General features: G+C 38.2%; 1 long non-coding RNA gene across 1 annotated transcript; it reads left to right on the plus strand.

The window, feature by feature from the left end:
- Positions 1-4,131: 4,131 nt before the first annotated feature.
- On the plus strand, positions 4,132-14,276 carry LOC309689679. The gene is made up of 3 exons (XR_014271499.1): positions 4,132-4,222; positions 6,266-6,349; positions 14,256-14,276. It is a non-coding gene; the product is annotated as an uncharacterized lncRNA (long non-coding RNA).
- Positions 14,277-14,868: the final 592 nt, after the last annotated feature.

Here is a 14,868-nt window from a genome sequence, read left to right on the forward strand (position 1 = left end):
ATCTGACATATTCCCAAAAATATTAAATTAGTACTGTAAAGTAGGATAAAATGTGGGACAGGTGCTGAATTTGGATCTATGGAGGCTCATGTGGCAGAAGTCCATTTTTCTGCTGTAATCCAGGAATGCTATAATTCAGAAATTTTGCTATGGTTCCACCGTTAAATGAACCTGGAAATGGTAGGCAACTGGTTTTGATGCATGTGGGAGTGACAGAAATGCTACCCCATCAACAGCAATATGTATATTGCAAAAGGCAGTGCACACAGTGGATTAGCTGCTAGGTACAAATCTGTTTAAATAAATATATGTTTTTGAGGGGCTGACAGCTCTGAGACCACTGACAGTTTTCTGACATATCTAATCAAACTATCAACAAAGTCAAGAACATCAAAAATGTCTCAGAACTCCAAATATGTACATTTACCTTACAGTGGGGCAAAAAAGTATTTAGTCAGCCACCGATTGTGCAAGTTCACCCACCTAAAATGATGACAGAGGTCAGTAATTTGCACCAGAGGTACACTTCAACTGTGAGAGACAGAATGTGAAAAAAAAAATCCATGAATCCACATGGTAGGATTTGTAAAGAATTTATTCGTAAATCAGGGTGGAAAATAAGTATTTGGTCAATAACAAAAATACAACTCAATACTTTGTAACATAACCTTTGTTGGCAATAACAGAGGTCAAACGTTTACTATAGGTCTTTACCAGGTTTGCACACACAGTAGCTGGTATTTTGGCCCATTCCTCCATGCAGATCTTCTCGAGAGCAGTGATGTTTTGGGGCTGTCGCCGAGCAACACGGACTTTCAACTCCCGCCACAGATTTTCTATGAGGTTGAGGTCTGGAGACTGGCTAGGCCACTCCAGGACTTTCAAATGCTTCTTACGGAGCCACTCCTTTGTTGCCCGGGCGGTGTGTTTTGGATCATTGTCATGTTGGAAGACCCAGCCTCGTTTCATCTTCAAAGTTCTCACTGATGGAAGGAGGTTTTGGCTCAAAATCTCACGATACATGGCCCCATTCATTCTGTCCTTAACACGGATCAGTCGTCCTGTCCCCTTGGCAGAAAAACAGCCCCATAGCATGATGTTTCCACCCCCATGCTTCACAGTAGGTATGGTGTTCTTGGGATGCAACTCAGTATTCTTCTTCCTCCAAACACGACGAGTTGAGTTTATACCAAAAAGTTCTACTTTGGTTTCATCTGACCACATGACATTCTCCCAATCCTCTGCTGTATCATCCATGTGCTCTCTGGCAAACTTCAGACGGGCCTGGACATGCACTGGCTTCAGCAGCGGAACACGTCTGGCACTGCGGGATTTGATTCCCTGCCGTTGTAGTGTGTTACTGATGGTGACCTTTGTTACTTTGGTCCCAGCTCTCTGCAGGTCATTCACCAGGTCCCCCCGTGTGGTTCTGGGATCTTTGCTCACCGTTCTCATGATCATTTTGACCCCACGGGATGAGATCTTGCGTGGAGCCCCAGATCGAGGGAGATTATCAGTGGTCTTGTATGTCTTCCATTTTCTGATGATTGCTCCCACAGTTGATTTTTTCACACCAAGCTGCTTGCCTATTGTAGATTCACTCTTCCCAGTCTGGTGCAGGTCTACAATACTTTTCCTGGTGTCCTTCGAAAGCTCTTTGGTCTTGGCCATGGCGGAGTTTGGAGTCTGACTGTTTGAGGCTGTGGACAGGTGTCTTTTATACAGATGATGAGTTCAAACAGGTGCCATTCATACAGGTAACGAGTGGGGGACAGAAAAGCTTCTTACAGAAGACGTTACAGGTCTGTGAGAGCCAGAGATTTTCCTTGTTTGAGGTGACCAAATACTTATTTTCCACCCTAATTTACGAATAAATTCTTTACAAATCCTACCATGTGAATTCATGGATTTTTTTTTCACATTCTGTCTCTCACAGTTGAAGTGTACCTCTGGTGCAAATTACTGACCTCTGTCATCATTTTAGGTGGGGGAACTTGCACAATCGGTGGCTGACTAAATACTTTCTTGCCCCACTGTATATTTCACTCAGTAGTACCTCTATGTTTTTTCTTCTTTCGTTTAACTTTAGTGCTCAATATCCAGACACTCAAAAAAATCCACTTATCCCATGTGCTGCTTTCAACATTTTCATACTAAAATAATTTAGCATAAATTGATTTTTAAGATTACAGCAATAGTGCAACGTGTAAAGGAAAAAAAACTTAATTAACACGATACAAATAAATTTGAGTTCACATACAGTACGGGAAGTCTTCTTATGCTGTAATTAACACAACCAGAAACTGGTTTTTTTTCTTAATTGGTGAGTCGTGTGACTGAACATGTTCATTGCCTCATCTGTCACGTTCAGGGATTTGGCTCTGGCTGAGTTTCAGCTGCTAGTGAAAAATTACTGAAAAGATAAATAATGAAGTGAACGCTACACTGAAGGGGTAAAGTGCAAATGCTGAACCTTTAATCATTTCGTCCTCACCGTCCTTATGCCCATCTGTTGTTTCATTGCAGTTAAGTACTGCAACAACTTGTTAATTAAAGACTTTTTTCTAAAGAGAAACTACGGCTTTTGTTTTGACCTCACTAATGAGACTTGCAGTATCCTTTTCAGAAAAGAAGAAGTTGCACTTTGTAACTTTGCTATAAATTATTGTCAGTTATCAGCTCTACTTGGATTTTGCTGATTTTTAACAAACACTACTACCAAGTTCAGATATTAAATATTACCACCATTCATTCTATATTTATTGAATGGTGCTTTTTCTTTTCTTTACTATTGTATGTTTTGCATCTTATCTTACCATACCTTATTTGTTATTTTTTCTGTATTTTTAGTTTAAATCTGTTTTTATCTATTTTATATTTTTTCTTAATTTGTACTTAGTGTACTCTTATCCTGCTTTCATTTTCAAGTTTTACTTTACAGTTTGATTTGATTTTATTACTCCTTGTTTTATGTCTTATTATTGGCTTATTAATCTGCATTATAGCTGTGTTATAGGTGCTATGCAAATCAAGTCTGTCTGACTGACTGCACCCAGGTTTGTTATATTTAGTCGCAGTGTGGCTTAGTGTGGCTTGGAATGACATTATATATGCGTGTGAGTACCCACAGAGACAATGGGTTTGACAAGGTAAAAAGAACATTAATATAGAACTCTTGTTTGAAATCACATTGGTTTAGAAAGTAGAAAGAGCAGAAGAAGCAGTTTAGTCCCGACAACCTCTGATTTTTAAACAAATGGTGCTAACTGGTAAGTCATCATTACTGTGATATGTACAGTAAACACATTGCAAATGACTGCCTGAAGTGGAATCAAAACAGAAAGTTATTTTGTTTACATGCACAAAGCAGTCACACTTAGCAAACTCGGATGTTTGACCTTGAAAAGAATTATTTCTTTTCTTTTTTCCCACTGGGCACAGCATATTAAATGTGTAATGCCTGTCATCAGAATACTAATTAAAGCAGAAGGACACATGGTCTGTATAGCTATTATGAACATGTCATTACTTGCTTATTAATCACGAGTCATAAAGTCCATAAAGTCTTTGTGATTGCCACAGTGAACACTGTTATCACACATTTTTCTCATATAGCGCAGACATATTACCAACATATTAGTGACAAATGTCTTTGTGTGGCTTAAACTTAACATTAAATGTATAATGTTAATGTTTCCTATAAGAGGGAATTCAGTTTTTTTAAGCATTACTGTTTGATGTTGCTGTATGCAGCTACATCTCTTTTCTACTGCTCCAATTGTAGGCTGCCACAGTAAAGTCATTTTACCCTGTCCACAGCATCCTCTTGTATCAAACTAACCTCTCTATATGTCACATAATGACATATAATCAGCCTACGTATGTGAAGATAAAACCCTTGATTTATACATCTAGCAAACAAATTACAGAGATATTATACAGTCTCCAGCATTAAGGGAATTATCCATCCAGCTAGTGACTTTTGTCCTCCAGGGACCAGCATGGGAGTTTGTGGTTGTGAACTTGTCCTATGCAGACCCTTGCAAACCACTGCCCCTTCCACCAGGGGGCAGTGTGCAAGACTGTTTTTTCTGTTGCTCATTTAGCTTAACACTAGTCATGTGAAGCAAAGTGAAGTGTCGTGAAAGTGAAACTGTGATTTGGGAGAAGTATTCAACCCATACCTCCTATGCAAAGTGGGTTTTAGATGTCTACAAGCAAGGTATGCTGTGGTTGCAAAAACCTTCACTCATTGTAGGCAAAGTGAAGTGCAAATCCTATGCATTGCTAGTAAAATGCATAGACTGTATCTGAAAGATGGACTGAGCTACAGTGATGCCACACCTTTTTGGTTATTGTCCAGAGCTGTTAAATCAAGCTAAAATACTTGATTGGCAGAGTGCATCACATAGACCAATGCGCTGATTAGTGCTAATTAGCATAGCAACAAGACAGACTTCTTAAATGGTCTGCTAGCACACTTGGCTGCGCATGAAGACTATTTAGCATTAAGTGTTCCAAAAGGCGCCAGCAATGCTACAAAATCAATGTGAGTGCAGTTCCCTGTTCAACTTGAATTTACGTTGAAGCCAAGCAGGTAGGTAAGTAGTAGCTACAGCTACCAGTGTTAGAACCTGTCTTTCAGTCAAAGTGGCAATAACGCCAACTTTAAGCTTTAATTAAATGAATGAGTTATATTAAAATCCAGTTCCTGTTCAGTGTTTTATTAGCTACAGAGACAAAGATATTCATATGAACATATCTGTTGTTAAGTTTGATATTTTAAAATAAGAGTGGAGCTTAATTAGCTTAATTATTTTAACCTTGAACATTTGCTAAAAACTACCAAAAACTCTTGAGCTCAGGGGAAACACAATGATAGAGGGAGATTTGTCTCCAAGTATGACTTTTTTCTTTTTATGTCATTTATTTTCTTTCTACTGTACTTTGTGTGTGTGTTGGTTTACATACATGACACTCAACTGTACAATTAAACTAGTGATAGCTGGATTTTAACGTTTTAATGAACATTAAGGTTGCATCTTGAAAAGAAGTCTGAATCTGCAGCACACGGCACATCTGAGTCATCAAAGATGATTTCTTGTGATATCTGACCATAAATGTCAAACATCAACCAAAAGCTAGGTTTTCATCTTTTTACTGTTTCTGACTCTGAAGAGAAATAAATATAAAACTTATATTTATCAGCCAGGAAACCTTTGCGAGATGCGTCTTTTATCTTTTGTATGATAAAACTCATATCAGTGTTTACTTTCCGGTTGCGTTGTGTGGCGTCCCCATCAACACAGACACCTTTATTTCTATCCTTTCTTGCATGCTGAAATTTTAAATGCTAAATGAAAAGACAACACATGCAAACATTAGCTTTCCAAAATGAATCTGAGATGAATGGAAATAGGATGTAGAAAAATGGTGACATTTGTTACTCTCGCAAAAGACTTTTCTCTGCATGACTGAACTATACCTCTGAAAATGTCGCCTTTATCATCATATTTCCTTTTTTTCAATTCTATCTCCTATAAGCATTTAGAAAATAAGCATTTATTTGTTGTTTACATCTCAGTGCCCCCATGACTACTGGTGTGTGCAGTCACTTTGCTAATACATTTTGAAATTATCAGCGTGCAAACTTCAATTAGAGAAGTCTTTTCTTAACGTGATTATTTCAAATTAAATGAGCTTCATCAACCAGCAGACAGTGGATAAAAAAAATCTGCATTTCTGCCTTGGAAAACTTTTGAAAGTTTAAGTCTGCTTTTTTTTCTGCTTTCTAAGTTAATCAGAAGATTCAGATAAGCAGAATAATAGATGGTGATGGGATTTTTGTGATTTAAAAAATCATAACTACTTTGGACAAGAAGAAGCAGCTGCTGGTGATTTTACACTACGCTTTCCTTCCAAGCGTATTTCCTCCATCTTTAAGCCCAAAGTCCCTGGCACAGATGTATCAATCCCCTTCCTGATTCTCCCCAACTCCATTTTGATTGTTTCCCTCACACCCATAAAAGTAAGACTTCAATAAGCACCTGGACAGACACAGGAGATTCCCTGGGATTTTAACTCCAATCTCTCTCTAATCACAGCTTCACCTTGGTGTGAAAGCTCTCTTCCAGCTCTCCCCCTCACCAGTCGCTAACAGTATCACACTATCACTTTATTGCTTCTCCATGCTGATCTTACTCGAGGCAAGCTGTACTTTTATCCAGCATCAGTAGCAGATGTCTCTTTGTCTGTCTACCAACAGATTACCCTGGACCTGCTTTTCCTTCCATCTCTCACCCTCCAGTAAACTTCTGACACCAATATCAGCTTCATAATCCACTTTAGGGTGAGTTGCTGGGAGATCTGAGCCATTACACCCCTCAAGCTTCACTATCTAATCCTCCCCGTTTGGATCACCTGGTCTACAATGCACAGGGTTTTGTTTTCTGAGCTCATGCTTTGTCTGCAGGCCGCAGTGATGCTACAGACTGCCCTGCATTTAGCCAAGTTGCTTTGTCTTTTACTCTCCATTAGCACTGTCTGTACACTTGCTTCTTTGCATAATCTCTGTGTAATCTCTTAATTTGCATCTATATTACATGGTCTTGATAGAAAAAATATGTATTTATGATCCCCCAAACAGTGCTTTTTCACAGGCCGAGAGAAACACCAAGAGCTTGGGCTGAGTTTCATTTTTATTAAAGACTCATGGGGACATCTAGTGTTCACAGAGAAAAGGAAACGAAGTCTTTCTGAAATGTTTTATTTCTCATAAAAGAGAAAGAGATCTCACAACCTTATAATTCATTTTAAAAAGATTAAAATTGTTTTAAAAAAGATACACATGTTAAGAAATGTGAAGGTGGAAAAGTAATTCCATCATAACAGATTAATCTTTAATGAGTTAAACCAGAGACAGAATGTATTACCAGATGTCAAAGAATTCATCGAGCTTTGCTTTGTCAGGCTCATAGATGTTTAAATTTTAATACTTGGGTTTAAATTTTTACTTGTGAGGCTGCAGAAACATAATGATCTAATTTCCAATGTTAGAAGCATTATCCACCATGTAACCTATTTATATTTGTTTAGGTCAGTACAGATTGTTACTATTGTCTTTTTGGGATACTGGCTCAATCTAAGGCAGTCAGTTCTCTTTGCTTCTATTCTTGCATCTTTTCTTCAGTCATATATTTCTGTTTCCTTGTTGAAATTAATTCATCTTTTTGAATGGCATTGGTTATTTTGTGTGTCTCTGTAGGCAATCTATCTACATGTCTCTTTGTAGTCATTTCCCATCACATTTGAATCAGTTTGCAGTACTTTGCAGGCAATGTGCAGATATTTTGTGGTCATTGTAAAATGAGGATTCTGGCTTAGGATCCCAAATATGCTCATGTCAGCCATCCAGCCAGCCAGCCATCTGCCTATCCTGCTTCTCCCTGTTTGATTAGATCCCATTAATAAAACCACTCCAAGCAGCTCAGCTACCCAACACATTTTCAAGTCATGAATCACTGCAATCAAAAAACTCACAGCAGACCAAAACTCTCCAAGCACCTATTTACAAACCGCCAACAGTGAAGCTTGGAATTCAAATGGCCACAAAGTGGTGTTTGACACAGCCTGGGGATGACTGAAAAAGCTGGATTTATGTCTCAAAAGAATCAAAGTCCATGAGGGAGACACCCCGGTGAGAGGATGTATCTATGTTCTCTGTCAAGAGTGGCAGAATCACTGCAAACAATTTGGCTAGATGGTGCTGGCTGTCAAATTTTCAGTGGCAAAGAGGTCTACAGAAAACTGATTTTACATAGTTTCGTCCACAGCTACAAGACATTATGAGAATTGGATGCAATTTAACAAAAAACCCCAAAACAAAACACTTACCTTTTATCTGCTACAGAAGAAACTTGAAATTTGATTTCAACAAACAATTTGAGTCCTCCTCTTCAATGCACTGTGTAAGCAAGGACTTGCAGTATTATTGCTTTGTGAAGGAAGTGTTTTTAAGAAAAGGGGAAGAGATACAGACAGGTTATCAAATTAAATGGATTACATGAATAAATTGATAGAGATAACAATGCCACACCATTGCTACTGGAGTATACTTGTTGCTATAATTTGGGACTTCTTGACGGCTCAGACAGACAAGTTAGATAATTACTGTGCTTTTATTTTATGTAGATCACTTTACTATAACTCCCTTTCACTTGGCTTTAGGCTGGGTACCAATTAGCGAGCATTTCGAGATTCTTCCTCACTTTCTGTGTTCTGACAGGCCAGGCACCTGTCTAGATTAGAGATGGACCGATCCGATATTACGTATCGGTATCGGTCTGATACTGACCTAAATTACTGGATCGGATATCGGAGAAAAATAAAAAATGTAATCGATCCATTAAATATCACGAAAGCACCTCACAAAACTTGCAACACGCCGTAACTCACCTCAGAACGTTAGCACGTCAGAGCAGTAGGCATCACGTGATAGAGCGGCTGTGGCATGCGGGACCTGTCGTGGTCTGGATAGCATTTGGAGCTTCGCTAGCAACCTGGCATTTCATCTCCGACAAAGTTATCCCCGAGAGAAGTAAAGCAAGTGTGTAAGTCCATCTCTGAATGTTTGTAAAGCATTCCTGCGTTAAGCTTAACAAGCGATATATGGAGCGACTGCCTCTTCTTGCTGCTACTTCAATCATGAAACTGCTTAATGATCAGCTGATCGGCTTTTCTGTCGCGAGTCCATCTCTCTGGTTTGTTTTTGGCCCACTTTGCACCAGAAAGAGGAAACCAGCGGCTAAACAACAGCAGCACGTTTAAGCTTGATCAGCTGTTGTTAGAATTTATTTATTATTACTTTCTACTCGAGGATCTTTTTCTACGTAGCTGACGGCTGGTAACTGTGCAGGGGCGGATCTAGCAAAGTTTAGCCAGGGGGGCCGATAGGGCATTAACAGGGAAAAGGGGGCACAAAGACATACTTTTCTTTCTTATTCTCATTTAAAATGTCTAGCTTTTAATAAATAATTATCTGACACCCAAAGTTTTAATTTGATGTAAAATGAATAGAAGTCAATTACTGTATATAGTGACTATTAAGTCTAATATATATACCCTAGTAAGCTATAGTACTTTTTCCTTTGGGAAGGTACCATCTGTACAGTCTGCAATTTTGTTGAAGAAAGATGTTGAATCTATTTAATATTTCTTGAAAAAGAATTGATTTCTGTGCATTTTTTTTTCACACTGCATCAAATTAAGGTTGATTACGTTGATTAAGCATCATGAGGTGGAGCGTGAGGGGTGGTTCCCTATTTTTTATTTATTTATTTTTGTTGTTGCTGGGAGTTGGAACCCTATTAGTTAGGTTGCTTAATATTTACGCTAAGTACTCTTTCAAATACCAGAATAGGGAGGATGGTGTAGGTTTAAGTTTATTAGATTGATCAGTATTGCTGAACTATAAATATTTTTTTTTTGCATACAGGTATAACAGAATAGCTTTAGTGTAGTTGTTGTTTTAAACTTGAGTATGAACTTATACAAAATGCAGCAAGATATTTTTAAAAAAACAGTTTTATTGATTAAAACACACTATATCGGATTCATATCGGTATCGGCAGATATCCAAATTTATGATATCGGTATCGGACATAAAAAAGTGGTATCGTGCCATCTCTAGTCTAGATTAGAGAATTAGCGCAGCTCTGTGTCACCAGCAAGTCTCTAAGGCTACGTTCACACTGCAGGTCTTAATGCTCAATTCCGATTTTTTGATCAAATCCGATTTTTTTGTCTGCTCGTTCACACTACAAATAAAATGCGACAGCAAACGCTCTCTAGTGTGAACGCTCAAAGCGGCCCGCATGCGCAAAAGAAGATGTCACACACAACGCGCTCTGTTTAGACCCAGAGCAACAGTATTGTTTGACTGATGGCCCTTAATATAAAGGCTTCGGTCTTCACGTTTCCCAATTTTTGCTTTAAGTTATTTTGTTATTTACATAATAATGTAAATAACCTAATAATGATCCTTATTGCCGTTTAAGAGAGGAGCGGTGCTTCAAAGGATAGCTGTAGATTTCTGTCAGAATCTGCAGATTATACAGTACAAATAAAATGTTTACGTTGTCTTCCCAACAGTTTCACTGACATCTACACTGGATGGCCAGGAAGCGTTCGCGATGTCTTATCGGGCGCTGATAATTGGCTTCTGTCTTGTGTCGGTGACGTAAAAGGCGGATTTAATGCGACTTGACCGTTCAAACAGCAGTCGCTTTCTAAAACATCGGATATGTATCGGATTCAGTACCACATACGAAAGTGACCCAGATCGGATTTGAAAATATCGGATTTGCGCCGTTCACACTGTCATAGCATGATCGGATATGGGTCGCATAGGGTCAAAAAATCGGATTTGATGCGCTTTCGCCTGCAGTGTGAACGTAGCCTAAGATTTTCTGATCAGAGTATCTGAGGTGTTTCTTGCTCCGGGCTCAAAAGAAGACTTTGAAGCAGTAACTTGTAGAAACTTGGGAAGTATTATACTTCACTTCACATTTGTGGATGGATTTTATGTAATACTTGTATTTCATTACCATTCCAGTATTTTGTTATTTTTTTTACGTTACTTACATAATGACAGTGAGTCACTGAACAGACTGGTAAGCGTGAAGATGATGTGAATCCCGTATAACACCATTTGCTTTCACTGGCAATGTGTTTCAGATTCTGTATTTCCACAGTATGCTTGCTATGTTGATGACGTAGGTGCATTTACACAAATAAGTCAGCACATTCACATTTCAACTGATGTACGGTCATTTTTGTCATAGCTGCTAAAACAAACCTTATTTGCCGTCTGTGGTCTGATCCAACACCGTAGTTGGTGGTAATAGTAAGAAGGTTCTGTCACTCCTATCCAGTGTTGGGGAGTAACGGAATACATGTACCGCCGTTACGTATTTAAAATACAAAATATCAGTAACTGTATTCTGTTACAGTTACCGTTTAAAAAGGTGGTATTTAGAATACAGTTACATTGTTTAAATAAATGGATTACACGGTGGTATTTCCCTGTTTCATATTGTCGCGGGTCAGGACTGTTTGGGTTTTGTTTGACAGCTATGTTCTGTTGTAACATGTAACAAACAAAAACTGTTGTGAGCTGCCACCCTTATAGCGCCTTTGGGCTTTTTGAGCCTTGACCTGACTTTTAAAAAAATAATTGGAAAAAAGCACTATGCTGCTAAAAAAAAAAAAAAGTACTCAATTTTCCTCTACAAGGGCCTGATATCCACTTACAAGGACATTATGCTGCTACTGTTCTATCAAAATTTTAAATGAATATCCTCATATGTGGCTCTTAGTTTTCCTAAAAACAAAAATAAGGTAAAAAAATAAAATAAAATCTGGTAATTCTTTGTTTTTACATTCATCGGGTCCCAATATGCCCAAATATCAAAGAGAAATTTAAAATGCATGCCGTGGAAGAGTTCAGGTCTTAGGAGGTTGAAACTCTTGAGGAAATTGGATAAGGTGCTAACAAAAGAAGTGGCAGATCCCCAAAAATATCTACACCTGAGCAGTATCTTAAGTCTTGGCCTCAAACACCATGAAAAAAAGCCTGTTTGCAGAAGCCTCAGCAGGAATGGTCTCAGTGGAAGAGTAGCTGTCAAACTTTTGAAGGAATGGAAACTGGGAGAAAAGGCAGAAGCATTCAAAGTTATACAAGAAATTGACAGAAAATCACTGGTAACGAATTATATGGACTGAATCCAAATGTGAAACTTTTGATTCAAATTGTCATATATGTATGAAAATCAGAGCCCTGACCTCAAAACTATGGAAGCAGTGTGGGATCATCTTGACAGAGAATGGAACAAAAGACAGCCGACATCCAAAGAGCAGCTTTGAATGCCCTTGGACTTTCAACTACTCCTGAAGACTACTTGAAGAGGTTAAAGGCAAGCTTGAATAAGTGAAGTGTGCTGAAGAATAAAGGTGGTGATACCAAGAATTGACTTTCAAGCTTGTTAGAACTGTATAGATTTAGTTTTTAACTTACATAATATATTTCTTTGTACGTTTGCATGTTTCAATAAGCAACCACCCCCATTAGCAAAATAATGAGGGGTGGGTCAAGACTGCACTCTATTTTATTTGTGGTATCCTGTTTTCACTAAGGAGAGCTGAGCATTACTACTGTGCATAAAATGTTGTGGTTACTGAGGTAGATGAAGTGCTATAACTGTATTTAAGTGCTGTATGACCAAAATGTGGCTTGTAGTCTAAAGCACTTTGAGTGCTGGGTAATGCTGGAAAAGCACACTGCAAATTTTGGCATTTGATTTGAGACAATGTCACCTTTTAAATTACTCTGTTATGCAAGGAATGTACAGTGTATAACATCAGTGTCCAGACCCACAGAGATTACAGCACTTCAACACAGTTTTAAAAACACAAAAATTTAACAAAAAAGTTAAACAAATGCTGCAGCAATTTAAAAATTGCATCCAAATGCTGTAGAAACCATATTTTAGTGTAAAATGCTCAATTGTTCTGACGACTGAACGTACGACTCTCTAACATGGAAAACGGGTGTCAGATTAAGAACACCAGTCTTGCTATAAGCAGCCCTTTAACACACCTGTTGTTAAATCAATAGATTGAGGTGGGCAATTCAACTTGTCACTGCAAGAAAAGCACAGGTGTTCTGTTATAACAGTCGATAGAGCCCTGCTCTATTCAAGTATCTCAGTACGATGTGACAGTGTAACAATAAGCCAAAACACCAGTAGCTTTATTGTCTGCACCTACACTTGTTTTATCTTCACGTGTCTTCACAAGTATTTCATGTGTGTGTTTAACTTATTCAGAATTACTATCACATGCTGAAGAATAGCAAAGGCATTCAAACATTATATCGCTCTGTACTGAACATACATCAAACAACATTTTTCTTCTTTAACAAACTAACCTTCCCAAATAGAAGGTACAAGAATATATTTTCTATAACTGATTTTGCTGCATGTATAAATACTCATATTTGTACAAATTTAGCCTGCATTAGACCAATGTTTCACTCAGACAATCTAACCTTTCCTTTAAGCTCTGTTTTTTAACACGGCAGAACACGTAGGGTGTCAAGTCAAAGTATAAAATAGTTCAGCAAGAAATGTATGCATTAAAATGCATGAGTAATGGCTTTATGCATAACCACAGAATTTATATACAGTATTAATCCTCTTCTGAAGGCATCGGTGTGCTCAAACACGCACAGAATACATTCCAGAAGGTAACAGAGCACAGCCACTTATGAATGTGATCCTGTATTTTTACAGGTAGCTTCAAAAGCAAATTTCACAAAGTGCTGCACTACAACGACAAACGCACGCAATCAACATTACTCGACAAAACATGGCACGGGGATGACAAAAGACATCACAAAGTCTGAGCTTAATGTGTGAGGTTAGGAAGGTTAAAAGAGGCCAGCAGAGCTGAGCAATATTGGAAATGAAAATAAAATCACTTCTCTAAAGCAAACATGTAAATTGAGTAAAACGAAGTTAAAAAGGTAAAGACCCTGAGCTTTTTTTCACACTGTTTTTCTGTTGGTTGAACTGTGAATTGCATCCCCTTTAGGCTGTTTTGTACCGGGTTAACTTAATGGAAGATTCATGTAGTGAGAAGAATCGCTACATCAGAGACCGTAAGGACACATTTCATATATCCCGCTACGTTAGGACCAGTATATGTCTGTGGAAATTATTTTTCTTTTTATGGTCATAGAAAAAACAACCTCACCTGCTGCTTCAATCCACAGTTTAGATGTGAGGAAATCTTTAGGAACAGAGCTGTGGATTGTTGCAGAAAGTAATGCACATTGTCACGCACAGTGGGGATTGTTTTATTTCCACTGCGGACTTTTCAGAGCACTACAAGTTGATTAAGTTATCTATACAGAATAGATCAAATGAAATATTAAGCAGTACTGGGCACAGCTGAAAACACGAGAATGAAGCAGCATGATTAAAATCTTCTACTGCCGCTAACGTTATTTTCCCCCTAAAACAATGGTACTGTATAATACAAACATTAGAGGCTTGTACAATGAGGCTTAGAATTAGTTTAATTCCAGGTTTTTCCCATCAAAAAGGTATTTTGCTGCATATTTGGCATAGATGATAAAAATAAAAGTAGCTACTATGATGTCACATATTGCTTACTGAAATCCTGCTGTGAAACAGATGTGAAGAGGGAAGAGTGGAGCTCACTGAGAACGTAGAGACAATTCACGCCCATCTGGCAGTTACTTATCAATCACAAGGTAGGCCCACCCTGAAGCATGATCTCCTTTATTGTCATTCTGGATTCTAATGGAGACCATAATGCACATAATTAACATCATGCTGTATTTAAAAAGTCTCAGGAAAATGAGCTGAGTGCTGTTTTTTTCTATAGACTTCTACACAATCAGACTTCTTTTTAAAACATAGAGGTCTCATCCAGGTTTAAGGCAGCGGTGATGTCACTCCTGAGACCTGGATGTTAAGTCTATCTGTTATGTACAGCCTGCTCCAGAACAGTTTACATCCAAGATGGTGGATCAAAGAGTATAAATGAAGTGTCTCCTGAGGAGTAGAAAGTGCTATACAGACATTAAAGTGCTTTATAATTTTAGCACACTGCCTAAACATTTAGAATTTCTCTAGCCAACATCAATGGGGGATGCAGATTCTAAGCAGGGGGAACCTTATTCCTTACTTATTTTTTTCCTGCTGACTCCAAGCTATGTCAGAGCTATTTCTTTGCTCTCTAACGCTCTATGACATAAATCTAAAAATGGGGGCATAAAGCCTG

Source organism: Aulonocara stuartgranti (genome assembly GCF_965226115.1).
Source record: "Aulonocara stuartgranti genome assembly, chromosome: 2".
In the NCBI taxonomy this organism is placed as follows: domain Eukaryota; kingdom Metazoa; phylum Chordata; class Actinopteri; order Cichliformes; family Cichlidae; genus Aulonocara; species Aulonocara stuartgranti.